Genomic DNA, 26,333 nt, shown 5'->3' with positions numbered 1-26,333 from the left:
TTATATTCTTGGTATTCTTTAGGAATGCATCAAACTTTTCTAGATTTACAAATATATATATATATATATATATAAAACACCACCGTCATCAGCACAGCATCATGCTCTGTAGTGAAAGATGGAAAAATCTACGTTTTTTCCCCCTAAATTGCAATGAGTTCATTTTAAGAAAAGTCAGAATTAAAGAAGGCCAGAATCCATTTGGGGTGTCCTTTTCCTTTAAAATACAATTTTAAAGTATACCAAGTTTTTGTCACTAATTATTTTTCTAAAAAAAAAAAAGAGCACTGTTAAATGAAAAGCAGAGGAAAAATAAAGGCAAATGAAGATGTTCTAAGGCACTAAAGTTTTTGTTGACTTGTTTTTGCTGTTTATTTTTGTTGGTTGGTTATTTTTGGCCCCCTTGGAATGGCAGGTTCTGCAGGTTGGAAAGGATCATGTACATTGTTTTTTTTGCTCAAGGCGGGACTTGTCTATAGTGTGCGGAGAGGCCGTCCATTTTTACACTGCGGCTGCATGGCCAGCTTGCTGCTGGTCTTCAACTGCTTGAGTTCCTACTTGTGAAGATGGAACTCTGTGCATAGAGGTAGGACTGCTGCCACCGCCCCCTCCTCTGCCATTCCACCTGTGCTTTGTGGGAGGTGCTTTGTATATTCCTCCTATAGCTGGTAGACAGAACTTTCTGCATGTGTCCTGCATGAATGCAAACAGGGCATCCATCTCTGCCTCATTTTCTCAGTTACAGGTAGTGAGCCCTGTGCTTTCGGGTGTGTGTTTGAAATTGCATCCCTACATCTGCCTTATTATAAAACAGTTTGCTGCCTCTAGACAAAACATCATCTGCATGAGATTTGCTCTCCAGTATCTGCTTTGTGGAAAGAGGCAGCAAATGAAGCGATGGATGTTTCAAATCTATCATGGAAAAAAAATACAGCACGACTGAATCATGGTATCCAGCAAACTCATGTATTAAATGCATCTTGTTATGATAACCAGTGTTAAGGAGCAAGCATTTCTATTTTGAACTCTCATTTCAGAGGCGGGGTGAGCCATATAAATTTTCATAGCAATGATTTGTTTATTTTATCATTTCCCTTCCTGACCCTTCTCTCTCTCCAGCTCTCTATGAGACAGGTGGTTTGGCTTATTACCGGCTTATTTGAACGGGCAACTTAAATTCCTTCCTTCCTTCCTTCCTTCCTTCCTTCCTTCCTTCCTTCCTTCCTTCCTTCCTTCCTTCCTTCCTTCCTTCCTTCCCTCCCTCCCTCCCTCCCTCCCTTCTTCCTTCCTCTCTTTCTTTCTTTCTTTCTTTCTTTCTTTCTTTCTTTCTTTCTTTCTTTCTTTCTTTCTTTCTTTCTTTCTTTCTTTCTTTCTTTTCTTTCTTTCTTTCTTTTTCTTTCTCTCTCTCACTCTCCTTCCTTCCTTCCTTCCCTCCCTCTTCCTTCCTTCCTTTCTTTTTCTTTCTTTCTTCTTTCTTTCTTTTCTTTCTTCTTTGTTTCTCTTTTTGACAGAGTCTCACTCTGTCGCCCAGGCTGGAGTGCAGTGGCACGATCTCTGCTCACTGCAACCTCTACCCTGCGAGTTCAAGCGATTCTCCTGCCTCAGCCTCCCAAGTAGCTGGGATTACAGGTGCCTGCCACCACGCCTGGCTAGTTTTTGTATTTTTAGTAGAGAAGGGGTTTCTCCATCCTGGTCAGGCTGGTTTTGAACTCTTGACCTCGTAATCCACCCGCCTTGGCCTCCCAAAGTGCTGGGATTACAGGCATGAGCCGCCATGCCTGGTGAATACAATATTTTTCAAAACACAATTTGTTGTAAATCTAGAGTTTCATTTGGCAAGCACCTTTGATATAGAAACTGTACTAATATTCCAAATGCTAAGGTCTGGAAAGGAGGGTCTATCCATAGGCTGTAAAGATTTTATCTTCCATCTTTCCAGACTCTGAATCCAACTTTCTATGAGACTGATTAGTACGCTGGCACCAGTCTCTGATGCAGACATTGCCCTAGACAAAGGTGGAGAGTAGGGAGTTCCTCTACACTTATCTGACTCCCCCCAAAAAAGCTGTACTAATACTTTAATTAGTACATCATGCATACACACTCCAAGTCCTGCCATCAAACCTCCCTTGTGGCAGTAACAGCTTCCCTTCAAATCTTTCCACCTGCTGTCTCACTAGGGGTTTTTATTTAACTGTTTCACATAAGGGTTAAATTAGCAGAACTCTGTGTAAAAAGTGTATCCTCCTCCTTCCTCTTCCTCTTCTTCCCCCCTTCTTCCTCCTTCCTTCTTCCTCCTTCCTGCTTCCTTCTTCCTCCTTTCTACTTCCTCCTTCTGTCTTCCTTTTTTCTTCTTCCTTTTCCCTCCTTCCTCCTTCATTCTTCCTACTTCCTTCTTCCTGTTCTCTTTCCTACTTCCTTCTTCCTCCTCCCTCCTTCCTCCTTTCTACTGCCTTCTTCTTCCTTCTTCCTTTTTCCTCCTTCTTACTTCTTTCTTCCTCCTCCCTCCTTCATATTTCCTCCTTCCTTCTTCCTTTTTCTTCCTTCTGTCTTCCTTCTTCCTACTTCTTTCTTCCTCCTCCCTCTTTCCTTCTTCCTTCTCCTTCCTGCCTTCTTCTTCCTTCCTCCTCTCTCCTCCCTCATCTCTGTCCTCCTCTTAATCTCCTTCTCACGTACTTCTTCACGTACCCTTCCTCAGCTTCCTTCTTCCTCTTTCCTCTTTTCTTTTTCTTCATCTTCCTTCCTCCTTCCTCCTTCCTCATTCCTGCTTCCTTTTTCTTCCTTCCTTCTTCCTCTTTCCTGCTTCTTCCTTCCTCTTTCTTCTTTTCTCCTTCCTCTTTCCTTCTTTCTACCTCCTTCTTCCTTTTTCCTACTTCCTTTTTCCTTCTTCCTCCTTCCTGCTTCCTTCTTCCTCCTTCCTGCCTCCTTCTTCCTCCTTCCTGCTTCCTCTTTCCTCCCTTCTTCCTCCTTCTTCCTTTTCTTCATCCTTCCTCTTCCTCCCTGTAGAATAAAGGTTTAGATCAGTGTCAGTGAAGATTTTTGGTTAAGAACCAGATAATTCATAGTTTTAGGTTTGTGGGCCACCCTTTCTCTGTTGAAACATCTCAATTCTGCCATTACAGCAAAAGTAAGCATAGACAAATTAATGCCTCTGGCTATGTTTCAATAAATCTTTATTTACAAGAACAAGCAGTGGCCAGATTTGGCCTGTAGGCTCGCAGCGTGTTGTCCCCTGGCTTAATCAGTGCATCCCAATTACTTCGGGAACAGTTTTATGACATCATATGTCAGGGGTTGGGGAAGGGGGATTCTGCTTTTTGAATAAGTGCCCAGCAAGTGCTGATGGTGCTTTTTCATAGACCGTACTTCGAGTAGCAAGTGTTTAGATAGCATGTGCTTTTTATAAATAGATTTGGCAATTGCACCGAACAAGGGGAGACTGGTTCATGATTCTGATGAGCTGCAAAATTTTACGGAATTCCAGAGAGAACCTGAAAAGTGGTATCTAAATTCAGAAGAAGACCGTGTGAATGATGCTTTATTTAAAAATGTCTTCTAACCAAACCAAACATGGGGAAGCTTGGATATTCTTGCAGTGATTTCATTCTTTCTCCTCAGGTTTCCTGGAACCCATTTACTCTTGAAACCATTCAGGAGGAATCCAGGAAATTAAAAGGGAGCCTCATTTTCAGTGTGACCTTGAATCTATTGCTTGACCTTCTAACATGTGGGGCAATGCAAATGAGTATCAGATTGTGTCAAAACAGGGTCTTACTGGAAAACAGATGTTATGTCAGAATTTTCCTGCATGTTGGGGAGCTGAATTTCCAAAGGTAGCTCAAAGTCAACCTATTAAGAATGCTGAATTTTCCAAATACCAGAGCTTGAATGCAAAGGACTAATTACTCTCAGATTTGCAAACAAACAAACACAAAAACCCCCCCAAAACTCTTATGTACAGAATGAGAACAAGACTAAGACCAACCACAAAAACTCCAATGAATGTATTAACTATCTTTAAAAGAATAAAACTAACTTTTCCTGAAGTCTTCCTTTAAATATGTGAAATGATGATTACAGTGACGATGTTCGATGCTGCACATGTCATGGTATAACAGGCATCAGCTCCTTGGAATCATCACCACCTCTCCCGCCTCCTCTTCCCCTCTCCCTCCATCTCTGCCCAGTCATGGTAATTCTTCCCATATGGAAATGAGAAGTGGCCAGATTTGGGAGATCCCCTTCTTTGGCAGATTGTTGGAATCAACTCCATGTGTATAACTTATCTGGCAGATTGCTCAACATGTGGCGGAGGGGGTCTGGAATTATTTAAAGTTTCAGGTTTTAAAAATAGCAGGCAATTTTGACCCTCTTGGAGGATTTGCTACTACTGGACATCCTCCTGGGATATTCAGGTAGGGATCAGGTTTCCCCGCCTGTCATTTCAGAATATCCTCCTAAGTTAGTTGGTAACTGTTTGCATAACAGATTTGTTTTGGTTGAAATTTCTTCTGCTGTGTTAATGGCATGTCATGAATTGGGCCTCTCTGTCAGGAGCTGCCGGGTTGAGAGCATTTTAGCAGTAGCTACATATAGGTGTGGGTCCTCTGGGAGGAAGCGTGGCCTTGGGGTTAGAGCCAGAAAGGATCTCGACACGTAGGCTCTTGGCCTCTGCTGTTTCTGATCTGCTAGACCTCCACATAGCCATTTTTACGTTTTGTAAAACATATGTAAAGTGTTCTTCTTACAAGGGTATGTTGGAGATGAAAGCATGATTATTTATTGCAGCCTGACAACAACAGAGATGCTTGACTTTGGGATACTCCTTGAAGTTTGAGAGATTGCCTTCAACTTATACTTCTGAGACCAAAGGGGAGCCCAGGGAGACAAGCAGAATACTCTCCAAAGACAGAGGAGGCCTCTGAGACCCTGGGAAGGACAGAGCTATTTTGCTCCAATTTTTCCAGGGAGTTTCTTTTAGACTGGAGTGGAAGACACTGTTTTTTAGGTGCAAAGGCCACTTGTGCTTTTTGCTTTGCCTAAGGATTTTGGCTGTGGACATTGGGCAGTGTCAGGCTAGGGAGCAGAAAACTAAATACTGCATGTTCTCACTTATAAGTGGGAGCTAAACATTGAGCACACATGGGCACAAAGAAGGGGACAATGGATACTAGGGCCTACATGAGGGTGGAGGGCGGGAGGAGGGTGAGAATTGAAAAACTATCTACTGGGTACTATGCTGACTACCTGGATGATGAAATCATCTGTACAGCAAACCCCCATGACACACAATTTACCTATATAACATACCTGCACATGTACCCCTGAAACTAAAAATTTGGAAAGAAAAAAAAGACACTGTGGGTTAATATGTGCAACTCAGGGGATTTCTCCTGCATAAGAGGAGAAATAGAATGAGGATGTTTGCTTCCTCTAATCTTTTGCTGGTTTTGGCAGTGGTGTTTCTTTTTTCTTTTCCTTTCCCTTTTTCTTTCTTTCCTTCCTTCCTTCCTTCTTCTTTTTTTTTTTTTTTTTTTTTTTTTTTTGTTGAGACAGAATCTCAGTGTGTCACGCAGGCTGGAGTGCAGTCGCATGATCTCAGCTCACTGCAACCTCTACCTCCCAAGCTCAAGTGATTCTCGTGCCTTAGCCTCCCGAGTAGCTGGGATTACAGGCGTGTGCCACCACACCTAGCTAATTTTTGTATTTTTGGTAGAGACGGGGTTTCACCATGTTGGCCAGGCTGGTCTCCAACTCCTGGCCTCAAGTGATCTGCCTGCTTCTGCCTCCCGAAGTGCTGGGATTACAGTCGTGAGGCACTGCGTCTGGCCAATGGTGTTTCCTAGTTGGGTCTTTTCTGTAGTAGGCTCTCTGAGCAAGATCATCCTGGGTATGACTACTTGTAGTCGTGGGTGAAAGTGGGAAATGCAGGAGTTGTTATTAAATGTCCTTGCATGTTTGCATTTGAGTTTTGAGAGCTTCTGCAGCTCTCTGGGGAATGTGGGATGAGGCACTTTTGGAAGGTTTGGGTGAAGGACCCTGCTGCTGGGAGATCTTATGGGGAGCAAAGCCCTTGTGTGTGGCAGGTTCCTGTGGATGTGGTGGTATATACCACAGGCAAAGAGCAGGAAGATTCAGGATCCTGGCTCCTGCTGGTGCACAGGCTTCAGCTTGGACTTTTCCAGGGTGGCCCCAGAGGACAGGAATGACCACTTTTGGTCAATTCTAAAATGCACATTTTTCAGCCTTTCCTATTTCGAAAATCAGAATGCTTCTTTCAATCAGCCACATCTCATAATTATTGGTATCCGTTTCTCCTTCTTAGCATTACTTAAATTACAGGTGTGTCTTACAGTCCATACTCCTCTCACATTTGGCAAATTGTGGTAGATTTGGACTCCTGAAGTTGGAATAAGAATGCAGTCAAACTAAGTACTCTGATCTTCTGGAGTTCAAGGGCCAGAGAGAGAAAAAGATGAAACATTTATGCTTTCCTTACCTACCATTTCTATCCAAAGTAGAGGAGAAAGGGCAGGATTCCTTTATCTAGAGCTGTGGTTCTCAAAGTAGGGTCCCCAGATGAGCAGCATCAGCATCACCTGGGACCCCATGACTCAGAAGCTCGGGGTCGTAAGCAGCCCTCCAGGTGATCCTGAGAACCACTTGATGCCAATAGTTTCTGCCCAGTTCTTGATCACTGACTCCTAAATTTATATCTAAAGTCCAAGTCTCTGGAGCCTCCACCCCCACATACTCATGATAGTTCACTTGCACCTTAAACTCTATGCACTTAACTAGAAATCCTTGTCTTCCTCCTCAAACCAGTTTCTTCCTACGATTTCTCCCTCTGGATGGTTCCACCATCTCACCTGCTGCTTAAGGTGGAAATGTGGTGTCTCTGTTCCTCTCCGTCTCTGTCTCTCTGAGGCATTCCAGCCCCTCCATGCCCACCACCCATGGCCGTGCCTGGGTTTAGCCTTTCCCTTCCTGGGAAAGTGTTTTCCATGCCTCAGGGCCTATCCCGTCCAGTCCGTCCATGCTGGTCAGGTCAGAGTGTCATTTCTCACGTGCACACCTGGTGATGAAATTCCTTTATCTAATCAGTCTTTAATGACCTGTCATTCTCTCAGCAGTGTTTCCCAACCCGGATCCCTTTCAGAACCCTGAACATTGGACTTCCGAGATCATCACCTACATTTGAGAACTGCTGCTTATGATCTTTCCTTTTGAAAACTCACCACTACTTTTGACACTTTAAACTCCTTTAGGTTTGACCTAGCATTTCCCATGGTTTTGGTTGATCTTGCCTCTCCTGCATGTCAGCTGGCCCCAACTTGTTCTTCGGCCTTCTCTTCTGTAACTGCCCTGATTATATTTTTGGTTGATGGTGATTTGGAAATTTAATTTCCTAAAAATATCATGTTACCTTCTGCCCTTGGACTTTCACCGTTGTTTTTACCTCTGAATGAAATGCTCTTCATCCTCCTTGGCTCCTGGAAAATTCCCTCTTGTCATTCAGGTCTCAGTTTAACCACTGCCTCCTATGGGAAGCCCTCCCTGACGCTTCCAGAAAAGTTTGGGCGCCACCTCCCACCAATGTCTTTGCACCTTGTCTACACTTTCATAATCCCTGTCTCCTTATAGACTAGAACCTTCTTGAATGCAATGACACTGGTTTAGCACAGTGTCTGCATGGTGCAGGTGCTTAGTAAATTCTGGTGGATGTAAAGCCAGAGTGTGATAGAGTCATTGAGTCCTGGTAGTTTCTGGCCATAAAGGTGTTACCCTATTATATTTATATGTAATAGTGCTTTTACAAATGCTGTAATATAATGACTCGTGTAATCCTTGTTACATGCCTGGGTAGGCACTAGCATTTTTGAAAAATATTATTTTTATTTATTTATTCATTTATTTTTGTAGAGATGGGGTCTCACTATGTTGCCCAGGCTGGTCTTGAACTCCTGGCCTCAAGTGATCCACCCACCTCAGGCTTCCAAAGTGCTGGGATTGCAGGCATGAGCTCCTGTGCCTGGCTGGCATTTAGCAGTATTATCTCCACTGTTCAGATGGGGTGAAGATGGAAGGATTTTTTGGGTGTGGCCCACCTGTTCCCTGTACATGGAGGCAAGAAGGAGCTGTCATCTCTGGGAGGAATGTTGGCAAAGAAGGAACAGAGGGCTTTAGGAGGTGCTTTTTCTTTTTCTTCTTCTTCTTTTTTTTTTTTTCTTTTTGAGACAGGGTCTCACTGTCACCCAGGCTGGAGTGCAGTGGTGTGGTCTCGACTCACTGCAACCTCTGCCTCAGAGGCGCTTCTTGAGAGAAGCAGAACATATGCCTGCAGTGGTCTTTTTTCCTTTTCTTATGAGGAAGGAAGAATTTCTCATCTTCTCTAGGAAAATGAGTACTTCCCTTACACTAAGAAATTTTTGTCCTCAGGGGGTTACTTGCAATTTGTTGACAAATTCAATAGGGTAGTTATTCTCTGGTTATAGCAGCCCAAGTTGTTAGGACCTTGGTGCTTCTTGTAAGTAAAGCAGGTAACTTTATGGCATGGGACATTTAGTAATGTCTGGAGACATTTTCAGTTGTCACAAATGGGTAGAGGGTGCTCCTGGTATGGGGTGGGTAGAGGCTGAGGTGCTGCTCATCATCCTGCAGTGGAGAGGAGGTATCCCTTCACAGAGAATCACCTTGCCCAAATGTCAATAGTGCTAAGTTGAGCAATCCTATTTTATCATTGTAGGCTTAGGCATACACCCAGCATCTTAAAAAGTAAACAGAAAATGTCAAGGTCTAAACACAGCAGTGGGAAACCGCAAATAGGCCTGACCTAGGAGGTGACTGTGGGTGGATCCCTGAGGTTTTTTTTTTTTTTTTTTTTTTTTTCAGACAAAGTCGTCTCACTCTCTTGCCCAAGTTGGAGTCCAGTGGCGTGATCACGCTTCACTGCAGCTTCAACCTCCTGGGCTCAAGTGATCCTCTCACCTCAGCCTCCAGAGTAGCTAGGACTACAGGAGAGTGCCACCATGCCCAGCTAAGTTTTTAGATTTTTGTAGAGATGGAGTCTCCCTATGTTGCCCATGTTGGTCTCAAACCCCTGGGTACAAGCGATCCTCCTTCCTTGACCTCCCACAGTTTTGAGGTTACATGTATGAACCACAGGTCCCTGGATTTTAATGAGCAAGACACATTGAAGGGCATGAAACTACAGGTAGAGAGACAACCTCCACACTCCATTTAGTTTTAGGAAAGGAAACTGCAGGACTGCCAGCCTTGAAAGGTAGGATTGAGGACATCAGTAACCTTGAAGAGATTTGCCTACTGTTTGCACTTGCTTCTAGAAGTCCACAAAAAAACCTATACTATAGATTTTTCTTCTGAACGTTATTCTTAAGGAAATGTTCTAGAAATGTCATTCTTGAAGAAATGTCCTAAAATGACAATAGCAGGAAAAAAAAAGATTACTTTCAATAAATGGAAGGATAATTGAGAAAAGGTAGTGACCAACAAATGTCAGATCTGATGGATCCAGTATGATATATAAGACTTGCCACAGGACTCAAGTCTGTGAAAGGTCTTATAACTGCATCAGGGAGAGGAGGCTAATAGGAGTAGAGGCCTCCATAGTGAGTGAATATAATTTGGGGGGTGTTGGTAGCAATTTGTTGCATGTGGGAAGAAAATATTAGAACATTTTTAAGAATAAAGAATTGAGGCCAGACGTGTTGGCTCAGGCCTGTAATCCCAGCACTTTGGGAGGCTGAGGCGGGTGGATCACTTGAGGTCAGGAGTTTGTGACCAGCCTGGCCAACATGGTAAAACCTCATCTCTTCTAAAAATATTAAAACTAAATGGGTGTGGTGGCACAAGCCTGTAATCCCAGCTACTCGAGAGGCTGAGGCAGGAGAATCGCTTGAACCTGGGAGGTGGAGGTTGCAGTGAGCTGAGATCACGCCATTGCATTTCAGCCAGGGCGTCAGAGCGAGACTCCATCTGAAAAAAAAAAAAAAAGAATTGAGGCCAAGGCAGGAGTATTGCCTGAGGTCAGGAGTTCAAGACCAGCCTGAGCAACATAGTGAGGCCCCCCCATCTCTAAAAATGAAAATAAAAAAGTAAAAAATTAGCCATGCATGGTGGGGTGTGCCTCCCAAATAGTCCCATCTACTTGGGAGGCTTAGGTGGGAGGACTGCTTGAGCCCAGGAGGTGGAGGCTGCAGTGAGCTGTGATTATGTTACTGTACTCCAGCCTGGGTGACAGAGTTAGACTGTCTCAAGAAAAAAAAAAAGAATAAATGTTAAGTCTTTATCTTTGGCATTATTAATGTTTATACAGAGCAATACTGGTGCTCACACCCAGGCATGTGCCAAATGTCCCGAGTCAGAAATGAAATGAGAAGTAATCCAAGGGCAGAGTGGGGAACCCCACAGTATCCCACATTATCCCACATATTGGCATGTATCCTGCCTTACCCAGGTATGGTCATGTGAACCCAGAGATGACATTGAGTTTATGTAAAACCTACCTTCACAGCGTAGGTGAACAGCTTAAAAAGACTTTTGAAGATGTGCAACCTGCTAAAGGCAAGAGTAATACTCCAAGCACAAGTGACCACAAGAAAGGGGTCAATTTGTATTCCTGATGTGAGTTCTTTACTGTATTGAGAGGTCCAAAAATTGTCTTCATCAGGTCTGGCAAGAAGCTGACCAGAAAAAAAATCAAAATGATCAAGAGACTATTTGAAATGCAGTTTTATGGCCAAGTTCATTAATGATAGCTATTTTCCTAGCCTCATACATGTGCTTTGAGATATTACTGATGTTAGCACTTGCAGGTAATTTGTAAATAGATAAATAGACACATTGCAAGAGCAAGCTCCAGCCTGACCATTCAGAAGCCTTATAGCCTATGATGAAGTGCTTGTATTTCTTCCGATTGATTGATTATTTTTTACACTAAGTTTTATTGATGCATAACTTATATCCAGTAAAATGCATCTGTTTGAGGGATATAGTTTGGTGAGCTTTGACAAGCCAGTATAATCGTGCAATCATCATCACAATCATGATCTGGAACAGTTCCGTCATCCCCCTACCTCCCCGAATTCTCTCATATTCCTTTGTCGTCTGTCCTTGCCCCCATCCTGGCCTCTGGCAACCACTGATCTGATTTCTGTTCATAGTTTTACTTTTCCCAAAATCTCATATAAAACCAGTCAGACAGTATGAGGCTTTCATGTCTGGCTTCTTTCACTTAGGCACAGTGTCGTTGAGGTTTATCCATGTTGTTGCATGAGTCAGTAGGCCTTTCTCTCTCCTTTTGTTTAAAAGAGACAGGGTCTTGCTCTGTTGTCCAGGCTGGAGTGCAGTGGTGTGATCATAGCGTACTGCAGCTTGACTTCCTAGGCTCAAGTGATCTTCCCACCTTAGCCTCCTGAGTAGCTGAGACTACAGACACGTGCCACCATCCCTGGCTAATTTTCAATTGATTTGTAGAAACAAGGTCTTGCTATGTTGCCCAGGCTGGTCTCAAACTCCTGACCTCAAGCAGTCCTCCTGCCCTGGCCTCCCAAAGTGCTGGGATTATAGACTTGAGCCACTGTACCCTGCCAGCCTTTCTTTTTTATTGCTGGCTAGATTCCCTTGTATGGATGTACTTCCTGTTGAATGTTTGTCCACTTCTCAGTGGAAGGACACAGGGTTGTTTCCAGGTTTTGGTGATTACAAATAAAGTCATTGTACACATTTGCAGTTGAGTCTTTATGTGGACATACGTTCTCATTTCTCTTGTATAAATGCATCTCTAGGAGTGTGATTGCTGCATATGGCAAGTGTGTGTTCACCTTTATAAAAAAACTGCTCAACTGTTTTGCGAAGCAGCGGTGCTATTTTACATTCCTACCAGCAATATATGGAAGTCTGGTTGCTCCACATCATTGTTATTGTTCTTTTATGTTTTTTCTAAATTTACCCATTTAATAGGCAGATAGTGGTATTTCACTGTGATTTTTAATTTGCAATTCCCTAATGGCTAAAGATGGTGAACATCTTTTCCTGCGTTTATTTGCCATCTTCATCTGTCTTTGAGTGAAGCACACTTACTACATTTTGAACATCAGTTTCCTTCTAAATGTACTCTGACAATCATGTGGACAGAATTTTTTGGAGGATTGCAATGAAATAATTCAGGTGAAAGTTTGTTTGTTTGTTTTCTACCTGGTGCCTAGTACATAGCTGTTGCCATTTTTTTATTTTCAATGAATGACTTTTGGTCAAAGAGTGACCTTAGGGGTTATGACAAACTGAATGACATATGTGTGACTCTTTTTCACGAAGAAGGGGAAGAGCATGAGGAATAGTGACCCAAGGAAGCGAGGTAGGAAGGATTTGTTATCTGAAAACTCCGATATGGAGATGAATGGCTGGAGAATGTTCTGGAGAGCCATGGAAGTTTACCATGAAAACTGAAAAACTGGCGTTTGTCTCGTGGGCGACAAGAGGTCATTAAGGGTGTGAAGACAAAAATGTCCTCGTTAGATCTGAGTTTCAGAAGCCTGAGGGCAGTACACCATTGTTTAATCTATTTTGCTTCTATGTTGTTGGCAGTGCTCCCAATATGAGCCGCGTCCTATTAAGTCAAGAAGGTTATTGTCTTGAAACCCAAAGAATGGGGAGGGGCTGAAATCGAGACTTCTCCAGAGGATCATGCCAGGCAAAGCCACATCTACGGAGTTGAGCAAAGGCTCCACTTGACCCCAAACATCTTCTGCATGGACATAGACAAGATCTGGAAATCCTACATTCTGTCCTTGAGATCCGGATTGACTATTTTCACTTTGTCACTTATTGTCATATTGATAGAGGATAATAGATTATCTCACTTTCATTAGCAGACCTTTTATTTCTCTTATTTCCTTTTAAAAATCTTAACTGTCAGAATTCCCTATGGGTGCACAAATATATGTTGGTTATAAACAAAACTACTAAAAAATCTGTACAGTAAAAATGGAAAGCCTTAAGCACACTCACTCAGCATGTTGATTGAACATGTATTTATGGAGCACCTGTTGCCAGAAATTCCCAGGCACTGCTTGAAGGCGTGGGATAGATAGATCATCAAATAAAGCATACAGAGCTCCCCCAGGACCATGGATCTGCATGCTAGCAGAGGAAGAGACAATATGTGATAATAACAAATAAGTAAATTATACTATCTGCAAGAAGGCTGTGCTATGTGGAAAAGATCTTTAAAATGTATGGAAGACATTTCCATGTGGTTTGTATACAGCTATGATCTTTGTGTAACTTATGGCATACTATTCTGTGGCTGGAGCTAATTATATCAGAGCTGGAATTTGGTCTTTATGGGACGGGATGTAAAGCTGTGAGGTTTTGATGGAGAGAGAGGGCCCCGGGGAGTGACGAACTCAAAGCTCTGGAGCCTGTTTGCACAGGAGGTGGGGAGTGGCTGGAACCACCAGGAGCAGCGACTATTGATGCTCTCCTGATCCCAGGATGATTTCTTACTGAACTTTTTGGAGGGTCAGGGTGTGGGGAAGATGAAACAGAACTTTCAAACACAAATGCTGACTGTGATGGAAGTCTGATGGTTGTAGCAGTGGGCCCGGATCAATACTGTTTATAAGGAAAGAGGAGAAGGGAATGTCCTCTTATGAGGCTGAAACATGTATCGATCCTTTTGTTTGGTTTCCTTTTAAATTCCACTTGTAAATAAGAGTTTCTTGACACATTACATTTGAATCTTTTGAAACTTAATTTTGTTGTACAGAATATTATTCTGTTTTCCCTTTCTTTCTCTGCAATAAAACATACCTGGCTCTTCTCTCATGGATAGAACTGCCTCTGTCCTATTGCTACTTACTTTTTGAATATTATTGACAAAAGCGAGAGCTCATTTGTCAAAGCATACATTATGCTCTGGGTTGAAAAAAAATCCCCCTGCTCTAAAACATTAATTTCCAGAATGTAAGACAGGCTGTGCTAGGTGATACAATTTTCATCTGACACATAAAACACATTAACAGAATATTTTTTTCCGCAAGTAGAATAGAAACTTGTAATTCGACAAGCCATCAGACACTTCTCGCTTCCCAAGTTTGAAGTACAACTCTTTTTCCTCTTGAAGCTAATGATTTCATTATGATGAAGATTTTCTGCATAGAATAGGCTTCTCTGCTCCTTTACAGTTTTTGAGCAGTAGGTAATTGGGCCTTTAGTTAATTAGCTGCGGCTGATAGGATATGCACTAGAAAGAATCAGGTGCAATTTTCCCCCTCTTCTCATTTTATTGTGTGCATTTTGTTGGAGAGATAATTTAAGCCCAAGCTCATTGTTCAAGTCTACCAGGAGAAAAAAAATCAATTATATTAGTTTCATGGTGTTTGGTCTAGGAGGTATAAAATGTAATTTTCTACTTTAGGAGGCTGAGGTGGGTGGATCACCTGACATCAGGAGTTTGAGACCAGCCTGGCCAACATGGCCAAACCTCAACTCTACTAAAAATACAAAAAACTAGCCTGGCATGGTGGTGTGCGCCTGTAATCCCAGCTACTCTGGAGGCTGAGGCAGGAGAATCACTTGAACCAGGGAGGCGGAGGTTGCAGTGAGCTGAGATCGTGCCATTGCACTCCAACTGGGCAACAAGAGCAAAACTCTGTCTCAGAAAAAATAAATAAATAAATAAATAAAAAATTCTGAGGAAAGAAAGGCATGTATGAAGGCTCCATTACTTTCCAAACATAATTTTCTTTCTTTATTCTTGGCTTTTGTTTGTTGTCATCTCTTGGGTCTTTCCTCAGCTTCTCTCAATTGTTCCAGGGTACACAGGGACCTCTAGTCTACTAGTGAGTTCTCCAGCAACACAGGAAAACCCACACCAGATATTGATGTATGTGGTAGCCTTGAATCGGAATCTGGCAGACTCCAAGTGCAGGGCACGTAACTGATCAAGGGCCCCAGCTACTGTGCTCTGCTGTCCCTTGCAATGTTGGTGCAGGAGTGCAGAGGCCATGTTTCTCACTGACTAATCCCAACCAGCGACCCAATATGACTGACATTGGCTTGAGAACACCCCTGGGGTTGCCTGGAACCTGTCTTAGTCTGTGTATCAGTCAAGAATGTTCCAACCTTCCCTCCCTTTATCCTTCAAGTGGGGGCAGACTTGCATTGCCCCTTCTTTTAGAGAGGTGTTCTCTCTGAAACCATCTTGATTTTCTTAATCCCACATGGACATCTGCTTCTTGTTGGGCCAGGACTCACTGAATGTCCTTGCAATGTGTCCACTGACTCAGCTCCTTTCCCTCCATGCTGTGTGAAGACTTGCTGTAAAGATGGGCTACTTTTGTAGTTGTCTTCTTGGTGTTCACAGACTGGCAAAAAGACCAGATAGCAGCCTGCTTACTTGGGCCCCCATATGCAGCCTGGTTCCTGCTGGCCTTCCTGAGGGTCCTCTTGACACCCCATCTTGACATGTTCTCTTATTTTAACTACACTGACAAAAAGCCCACTGGATTTTGCTCCTGTCTTGCTCATTAATCCTGTGTAGCCTCTCCACTGATTCATGTCTCTCTGTGCATGTTTGTCCTGCTGTGGTTTTCTCATTTTTCCAGGTGATCTCAGCCACATCCAAGGCTTCGCCTTGAACATGTATACTCAAATTCTATACCAAAGCCACTCTAGCGGACACTACAACCCACAGTAGGCACTTCCTGAAACTCAGTATTTCTGACACCCACTTCACCCTTCTTCATTCACAAAACACCTGGTGTAGCTAATGGGACCACCATCCTTGCATTCTCTCAAGTCAGAAAGCTGTGAGTTAGTCACATTTGAACTCTGTCCCATTAACTCTCCACCACCCCATGGCCATCCAGTAACCACTTGATTTCTTGCTGATTTCCTCTTTGTAGCATTTTTGAATCTTGTGGAAGAAGTGTAAAATGTATGCTCTGAAAACTATAAAACATTGTTGAAAGAGATTAAAGAAGACCTAAATAAATGAAAATGCATCCCATGTCTATGTTCATGGATTGGAAGACTTAATAATGTTAAGATGGCAGTACTTCCCAAATAGATCTATAGACTCAGTGCAAGGTCTATCAGAATCCAGTTGGCTTTTTTGCAGAAGTAGACAAGCAGAACCTATCATTCATCTGGAAATACAACAAACCCAGAATAACCAAAACGATATTGAAAAGGAAGATCAAAATGGAGGAGTCACACTTCCTGATTTCTAAACCCTCTATAAAACTTACAGTCAAAACTTATTATAGTAATAAAGGCAATGTGGCAGTGGTAAGAGGGTAAATATGTAGATCAACTGAATAGAATTAAGAGTCTTAGCAATAAACCCTCACATTTGTAGTCAATTAATTTTAAACAAGGGAGTCAATACAATTATGTTGGGGAGAGAATAGACTTTTAAAAGAATAGTGCTGGGACGACTGGATACTCAACATGCAAAAGATTGAAGCTGGATCCCTACTTCACACCATATACAATAATTAACCCAGAATGAATCTAAGACCTAAATGTAAGAGCTAAAACTATAAAATTCTTGGAAGATATGAACAATGTCTTTGTTTAGAAATCTAGAGGAAGAACTTTTAAAGCAGCTAAAGAAAGGTTGGGTGAGAGGTGGTTTTATGGGCAGAGTAGTATCTGACCAATGAATGGCTAATTGGTCCAGGGAAGCTGCCACCTGCCTCTGGCACACCCTGTTGGTGCCCCCTTCTCCATCTTTTTTGGGCAAGAAGACAGGGAGAAAAAAAAATCTAGCAGGATGTTGCCTACTTAAAAGAGTGAGAAGCACTTGTTAGAATGTTCTGCCCACTGTGGGAGTGAAGATGAATGTTATCAGTTGAAAGAAGAATTGACATCACAGTAGCAGTGAGCATACTAAGCTCACAGATCTTGGTTTCTAAATCCCTTCTCTAATAGAAGGAACCAGGGGTCCTTGGAGACTGCTTATTCTGGGACTGAGGCAAGGGAAATCCAAGATGTTCCAGCAATATTGTATGGTGCCTAAAATTAACGAAGTGTTTAGAAAATGTTAGGTACATGTTTTTCAGTTAAATATCAGGTGAATTTATATTTGCAGGCTAGGTTTTAAAAATACTAGCTGATTTGAGTGGCTCTTGCATTTGATGAGTTTTCATTGTGCATAGCCCTTGACTGGGGGTAGAAAAGGAATTTCTAGCTCTCGAACAGCATGAAGCAAAGAAGTTTGATGATTGTTAACTTCATGGAAATATTTTATTATGTATGTGAACAAAGCTAATGGGCAATTAGTTTCCACATCATGAAGACTCTGTATCTCAAAAGAATTTTTCAAGAGACTGTATCTAAGTCATTATTATAACTTCAGTCAAGCAACATTCTTGAAAAATAGCACTCACCAGGAAGAAACCATTTATGGAATTAAATACAGACAACTTATTTTTAGAATGAACACCGTTCAGTTTCAATAGGAAGAACACCTTTCAGTTTCAATAGGAAAAAAACACTATGTATTTGAGATGTGAGATAAAATTAACATGAAGAGAAGAGCAGCACAGACCGTGTGGGTAGAAATTTGTTTTCCTTTTGGGTTCTAGGAGTCACTGCCATCAAACTAAAAATTGGCCTTTTCAAGAGGAAACAAGGTTTTGTGCCAGCTTTGTTTTATTATTATTCTTTATGCTATATTTTTGGCTTGCTGACAGCAGCCTTCTGCAACAAGGATTCGTAAATGGTTCTTCATATTTGACGTAAATGTCAAGACTGTCAATTCCTGAGCCGGCAGATTTTGCAAAAATATCATTCACCAGCATCTTCATTCTAGTTTGGAACAGATTCAGGGAAATGTCCTTGGCTCCAAAATAGCTTTAAATAAGGTTTGGACACTCTGGGAGGCTGGCTTGGCTCCACTATCATTGCCTTTTGCCACTTCCAGGTAAGGATGAAGATCTTCGGGCATCCGTACCTTAAAAGGCCTGGGCCTATAAATAAGCAGAGAAAGCTACATTTTTCCATGCTATGTAGCCCTGACCCTTTTACGCAAACATAGACGGATGGTCTGAAAGCAACACAAGAAAGTCAAATGTGAAAAGCAACAAAAACAAGGAGGGAAAAAAAAAAAGTCTGCCTCGCCCTGGAGTCTCGCTCAACTGAAGGCTTTTCTCTCTGCCAAGGTTTCCAGCTCTGTGTAACTCCTGTTTCCAGGCTGCCATGGGTTTTAGGAACCTGTGGACTCCAGAGATAAAACAGGAGACTGTTTTCCCATGGGTTTTTGCAAGTTCCTGTGTAATCCTAGCCAAGAATTGTATTGGAGTCTTGCAATGATGGTGTGCATGTGTACATCCAATGGTGATATATATGGGGTCTCATGGGTTACAAGATCCCAAATGATGTGGCTGCTGTCTCCCTTTCATATGCTGCCCACTCCTTCTCTCCCTTTGAGCAAGCAGTCTGCCTTTCTCTCTGCTCCTCAGGCTGCCACAGTCAGTCCAATCTCCAAGTCTTGCACTTGCAGTTTCTTGACTTATCACCATTTTCCCCAAGATAATCATACAGGTCTTTATTCTCTCGAGAGACCTTTCCTAACCTCACTCACTCCCATGTGGCTCCTCTCTGAGATCCCTCTCCTCTTATCACACTTTTTTTTTTTTTTTTCTTTTTGAGACAGGGTCTCACTCTGTTGCCTGCAACCTCTGCCTCGCAGGTTAGCTGGGATTACAGGTGTGTGACACCATGCCTGGTTACTTTTGGCCAGGATCACTTCAGGCCAGGAGTTAGAGACCAATATGGGAAACACGGCAAAACCCCGTATCTACAAAAACTACAAAAAGTTAGCTGGGCGCAGTGGTGCATGCCTATATTCCCAGTTACTTAGGAGGCTGAGGCAGGGAGATTGCTTGAGCCCACGAATTCCAGGATTCGGTGAGCTATGATCAGCACTGCACTCCAGCCTGGGTGACACAGCAAGATCCTGTCTCAAAAGAAAAAAAATTATATATATATATAAAATATATAATAATATATATAATAATATATATACTGTAGATAAACAAATGAATGCATAGATATATTCCTGAGTACAGTAGTTTTGATTTTGGTGGCATGTCATACTCATATTAGCGGGGTGTCACTCCACCCAAGAATTTTCTTTGACTCTTCCAATGATAGTATGCATGTATACATCTGACGGTAATCCATCTCTATCTATCCATCCATCCATCCATCCATCGATCCATCCATCCATCCATCCATCTATCCATTTCATCTGTCTATGCATCCATCCATCCATCCATCCATCCATATCTGTTTATCCATCATCCATCTATGCATTTTATCTATCTATCTAAATTAGGTTTCAGATAGAAAACACAAATTTGGGCAAGGTGATTCTATAAACAGTATTAGAAAAGAGGTTAAGATTGGGGTTGCTTCCTGAAGGAAATGGATTTGTTATCATCATGATCAATTACTGTGATTGATGTAATGAGGAAACAGTGTTTAAGTAACATGGTGAATTAAAACTTTAATTAGCAATTATTCTGTTAACTGTATGAGTGTGAAGATATACTTTTTGAGAACCCTGGTATAGAAAGGAATGAATAAAGGGATGTAGTCCTTACATAATTTTTTTTGTTCGAAGGCTTAATGTTGATGATACTGAAGATCACATTTATCACAGTTAGGAGGCAGTCTTTATTCTTTGACTCCTCCTTCCCTCTCTTGAGCCTCCCTCCCTTCTTCTTCCATCTTCTTTCTTCCTTTACTTTCCCACTCACTGTGTCCCTGGCTTCTTCCTTTCATTCTTCATAGGGCGAGGAAGTTCTTAGTAAAAAATAATTGAAATGGATGATTTCACTTGCATTATTACATTCCCTGATCCATTATTCTAATAATAATAACATCATATACCCAATGGTGGCCACTTCATGTACACTGCTTCACCTTTCTCATCTGTAAAATGGGAATTATGATAAATACTGCACAGATGGAGAATTAAATCAGGGATAGAGGATGTAAACAATTACCTTGAAGTCACGTGGTATCAATTACCTTGAAGTCACAGGATTTGACTTTGAGAGGTGCCATTCAGATACACTACTTACCTCTCCAAAAACTGTTAAATATGTGCATAAAGCAAAAATAAATTTTCTTACCTCTCAGTTTGAAAGAATTTGAGACTTATAAAATTGTTGCCAAACATTTTAGTGCAAAGTAATTACCTTTATATAGTACATATACCCTTCACCCAACTTTAAAAAATGTATCTTATGTAGCCATTGTATGATGATGAAAACTAAGACAGTAACATGAGTATAATACTATTAGTTAGCCTGCAGATTTTCTTCAGGTTTTTGTTTTTTTCTGGTCCAGGAGTGCATGCAAGACTTCACATTGCATTTAGGTGTCGTCTCCCTAATTCCTCCAATTTGAGTCTTTCTTTGTTCTTTGTATTCTTGACATTTACAAAGAGCACTAGCAAGTTTTTTAGTAGAATGCCCCTCAGTTTGGGTTTTCCTGGTGTTTCCTCATTATTAAATTTAGGTTATATGGTTTTTTTTGCAAGAATGCCAAGGAATTGATATTGTGTCCTTCTCTGCATCTTATCAGGAGGACACATGATGTCACTGTGTTTTATTACTGGCGATATTAACCTTGATCATTTGGCTAAAGCTGTGTCTGCCAGGATTCTCCACTGTAAAGTTACTATTTTTCCTTTGAAATAAAAAAAGTATTGTGAGGAGATACTTTGACAGTATACAAATGTCCTGTTTTTTTGTCACTTTTTTTTTCACCAGCTAATGTTAACAGTCAGTAATGGCTTCTTCAAGAACAGTTATTACTGTGATACATGCAAAGGGTGGTATTCTATTTCTTTCATTTCTTTTACATTGAATAATGGGAGTTCTATGATAAGAAAGAGTTACACCTTCTCCTTTGATTTCGTAGTAATGAATTCATGGATAATCATTTTATTCTGTGGGTTATAATTCACTAGTATTAGTATTTTTTGCTATTTCTGCTATTGCTGCAACTGTCCCCAGATTTGCCCATAGGGAGATCCTTTAACTGTCAATTCCTTTTGACATGGCCCCATCATTTTCTAAATACTTCCTTAATTTTAGGCACCATATGATATTGCTGGAACATTTTATATTTCCCTTGCCTCAGTCTGGGAATAAACAGTTTCCTAGGAGCCCCCATTCCTTGTATTGAGGAAGGAATTTAGAAAACAAGATCTGGGAGCTTGGCATGCTCATTGCTACTGTGGTGTCAGTTCTTCTTAACTCTCTTAAAGAACAGGGCTGTTTCCCAGTATATCTAAGAATACACAGACATACACATATAACCATCTACACCTATGTGTATATACCTTTATGTTTATATATTAAGGACCATGAGGTTATACTGTCACTGATTCCAGTCTAACATCACCGTGCTCATTCTAGCCTTCCCCTGCATTTGTAATTCTTCAACAGTAAAGTATCTGTCCCTCATTACCCTCAACATATTTATGAATTCACTCAGCTCTAACATATATTTGTATGCATATTTACAGTCCCCAAATTGCTAACTCACATACCACTTGAAAAGAACATGTATTAACTAGAACATAGTATACATGCACATTTCTTTTTGTCTTCTAAGTCTTCTAGTATGTAGTCAAAATGTTGTTTTTCAAAGTTATTTAGATCAGTTATTTTCTTCTTTTAGCATGTCTGTGTTATTCATTTGTAGTAGAGTTGGGCTCATTTGTTACTCTTTAAATTCCTTTTTGGGTCCCTGCTCTACTGCCACCACCACTGTCCTGGCTGATTTTAATTAGTTATTACTTTTTGAGTAAGGGAAACATAATATAGTTCTAAAAGTCAACATCATACAAAACACATACACAGAGAGGTCCTGCTCTCCACCCCTCCATCTGTGATCCCCCACTCCCATTTTCTCATTCCTTCTTCATTCTCACCCACCCCTCTAAGTAACCAGCTGCATTCACTTCTGATTCAGCTCTCCTGTTTATTTTGCACGAAAGAACAAATACATGACTATTTTCTTATATCTCCTTCATTCTTACATGAAGGATAGCATATTATAAAGATATTACTTTGTGCTTTGTTTTTTTTTTCCACTGAACAATATGTCCTGGAAATTTCAGTTCATAAAGATCTTTTCCATTCTACACTTTTATTTTTTTCCTACTGAGGTGTAACTTTCATATAATAAAGCACACATATCTTTTTTTAATTTTAAAAAAAGCTCTGTCTCCCAGGCTGGCGTGCAGTGGTGCAATCACCATTCACTGCACCCTTGACCTCCTGGGCTCAAGCCATCCCATGCTCTCTCCTCAGCTTCCGTGAGTAGCTGGGACCACAGATGCATGCCACCATGCCCAGCTAAGTTTTTTAATGTAGAGACGAGGTCTCACCATGTTGACTAGGGTGGTCTTGAACTCCTTGGGGTCAAGCAATCCTCCTGCCTTGGCCCCACAAAGTGCCGAGATTACAGGCATGAGCCACCACACTCAGCTGAGCACACACATCTTAACTATACAGCTTGATGATTTTTTTTCATATACTTACATCTGTAAACACCATTCAGTTGATAATGAGAAACATTGCTGGTGTCCTGGAACATTCTCTCATGCTTTTTCTCAGTCACCATCCTCCCCTACAACCAGGGTAACTATTATTCTGATTTTTATCACCATGAATTAGCATTGTCTGTTTTTGAACCTCACATGATCAGACTCCTACAGTACATACTGTTCTTGTGGCTCTGTTTGTTCCACATTATGTCTTATCTATATTCATTTAACCTGGTACAGCCCCAGTGGGTAAATCTTGGATCCGAAAGCTTCATCTTCTTCTGTTATCTTGGAACAAGATTGATGTAGGAGGACAGCTTGCAGGTGTTATAGCTTTCCGCACCTTGCTTTGCAGGAGATTATATCTTGTTAAAAATAGATATTTTATAAGGTTTTTAAAAAACTGACACTAACTCCAGTGGTCTCTGGGTGTTTGCATTAAAACCAACTGAGGAGACAATTCTGCCAGTTGGTTTGAATAAATGGTTGTGCACTTGATCTCTATTTATACAAATAACTTTGAGTGGAATAAACATAATTCTACGGAAATATATGTCCCATGAGGCAGAGATGATGCTTCCTTTATTGACTACCATATAATGACCTAGTACATGGTTGGTGAATAATTCTAAAACAATTGTTAAAGAATAAAAAACCGGACAGTTGCCATAATTTATTCATTAATTACAAATTCACTAAACACTTACTAATTATTATGATGATGATGTTATGCACTGGGAATTGGGCTGGGTCTAGCTGGGAATGTGTGTGTCCAGCTCTCAAGGATGTTGCCTTATGCCAGTGAATTGGCCTGGTTCTCCTTCCCTTGAATTGACCAATTCTGAGTTCACCAACAACTCAGGGGGCTGCAGAGTTCATGCTAAATGATGATTGAGGCTGAGAACACACAAGCGAAGCGTTCTTTTTTTTTTTTTCTTTTTTTTCCGATGGGCTGAAGCTGCCTTGTTCGTTCTACTGCTCTCACTGGGTTGGGGGGCAAGGAGGAGAAGTGCTGTTGTTCCTCGAGGAGCAGAAAGAAGCACTGGTAGATAGTTCTAGATTGAACTTTACCTGAGTAACACCCTAAGTGGCACAATGCAGTAGTGAACACATTGCCCTTTCTTTCTTGGTTGGGATCTCAGCATGACATGCAGCTTGACCCACAGGGAAAACATTCCTGCATTCTTAGCCTGAGCTGTTTTTGCAAGATAAAAGATGACAGTATAAATGAGAAAGAGATACTTCCACTGGTACCTTGTCTAGGTCGCCCTACTAAACACTTACTTACCCATGCATACAGGACGAATGGCCCTTCATAATCGTAAATGGTTTTATATTTGTGATTCTGCACCCCACTGAGCAGAAACAAGCTGAAGCCTAAAACTCTGCTTTCAATTTAAAACACCTCTCAATTCTAACTGGAATCACCTGCTGAAGGAAATTCCATAGCTCAGTGGTGATAATGTCCTACAGGCATTTTCAACTAATTAGAGGAGAAATGTCCTAATTTACAAGGGGAAAAGACAGTTGTCTTGAGAATAATTAATTTCTGCTATGAAAGATGCATATATTAGTATGGTTACCTTCAAGAATTAATTACCTCTTTTTGGACTATTTGTCTTTTCTGGAATGCTGCTTACTTCAAAATGTAATTAAAATATTTAGCACATAACAAATTGAAAATCACTGCTCTGCTGTTGAAGCCAGCATGCTAGAAAGGAAATACTGGTTTGTAGAAATGCTGCAATTTCCATTTAAATTCTTTTGGTCAAGGATAGTGGATATATCTTCTCAGATAATAATATCTGTTGTTATGTTACGATTTCTAATGAGTTTCAGAATGAGCTGCCTTGTACTAATGCTATGAGTGGATAAAGAAATAATAACTCATTTTTTTCTCATGAGGCTATTTTAATCTCATGATCTGTGGGTGCTAAGGGAACTTTGGGTGGTGGTTACATCTCTTTTTATGGCTCCACAATTGTCACAAGCACTTGTGTCTTAGAAGATGCAATAGAATGTATCATAGATCATCACCCTGTGAGTTGCCAGAGTGGAGACCATGAATTATTGTAAGCTTTCTAGTCCCACATGTCTCTTCTAGCATCTTGCTATTTCTCATCAGAAGGTGGCGTCTATTTCTTATCTCCTTAAACCTGAGTGAGGCTTCATGACCATCCTAACAAATAGAGTGTGGCAAATGTGATGCTATGTGTCTTTCTAGGCTAGGTCATAAAATTCAACATGGCTTCTACCTCTTCCCTGAACATTGGCTCTTGGGACACAGCCACCATGTTGTGAGGAAGCCCACACTACATAAAGAGGCCATGTATAAGTTGTTCAACCAACAGCCTTAGCAAAGATCTCAGCCAACAGCCAGCCAATATCAACATCCAGACATGTGAGTCTTCAGAGGATTCTAGCCTTGGCCTTCAAATTCTCTCAGCTAAGATGGAGAGGAACAGAAGCAACTTATCTCTGACAAGCCCTGTCCAGGTTGCAGATTTGCAAACAAATTTGGGATAATTTGTTACATACCCTAGTAATTGGAACACAAGACTGACACACTGAAAAGAATACTTTTTGAGGAAAATTCATTTGTGGTGGGTTGTAGAGCAGGCTTTCAGTTAATGTTTGTCAAAGAAAATGCTTTGTGAAATCAGGATCAGTTAGATAGTCCATAACTGGATAACTGAGGCTGGTCTTTTTACTTTACTTGAATGAGTTTAGACGGCTGCCAACACACACACATGCACACGTGTATGCACACATATGAATACACATACATCCTTCTATATGTCAACTTTACCATCTCTCTCCTGCTGTAATACAGTGCTGTTTTGTCTTCTTAGAATATTCATAGCTTTACTCTAGACCAACTGGAGCACAGGGAAATCTTTACTTCTATTTCTCACACACATTTTCCTTCAAAGTCCTAAAGAATATTTATAGTTTTCCCCCTTGTCTTGGTTCCAAGGTCTGCCGATGCTAGTTTGCAGAGGCTGATGGCCCACTTGCCCTTCCTCTGGGGCGTATAAAATGCTACCTCTGTGACTTGAGTTCTCATAAATCCAAATAATGAGGAGATGAGCCTCAAATGGAAATGTGTTGGCTGGGTGTGGTGGCTCACGCCTGTAATCCCATTACTTTGGGAGGCCAAGGCAGGTGGATCAGTTGAGGTCAGGAGTTTGAGACCAGCCTGGCCAACACGGTGAAACCCCATCTCTACTAAAAATACAAACATTAGCCAGGCGTGGTGGCGGGTGCCTGTAATCCTAGCTACTCAGGGGACTGAGGCAGGAGAATCGCTTGAACCCAGAAGGTGGAGGTTGCAGTGAGCTGAGATCGCACCTCTGTACTCCAGCCTGGGTGACAGAGTGAGACTCCCTGTTCAGTGGTAGCTCCTTTCCCCCATAGCTGGAGATGGCATTAGAGCAACCTTGTGATTTCAAAAATAAAGTGCACATTAACCCATTGCATCCTCACATTTTTAAAGAAAATCTGTAACACAAGACAAACAACAATTTTCCACTCACCTCCTTCACAGTTGTGTGGAATGGAGTAACGAGAGTGTGTGCTTGCGGAGTGCTTCTCAGCAACAAAGAGGGGCCAGGCTGAGTTGAATGTACCATTGCGACATCACATCATTTGGAAGTGCCACCAGAACTGACACCAAAATTGCTGCATCCCTCTCAGCATCAATTCAGGAAAGTCTGCCTAATGAAAAGCACTC

The sequence above is a fragment of the Rhinopithecus roxellana genome, chromosome 7 (assembly GCF_007565055.1).
Source record: "Rhinopithecus roxellana isolate Shanxi Qingling chromosome 7, ASM756505v1, whole genome shotgun sequence".
In the NCBI taxonomy this organism is placed as follows: Eukaryota; Metazoa; Chordata; class Mammalia; order Primates; family Cercopithecidae; genus Rhinopithecus; species Rhinopithecus roxellana.
Note: the sequence above shows the minus strand (reverse complement) of the source record.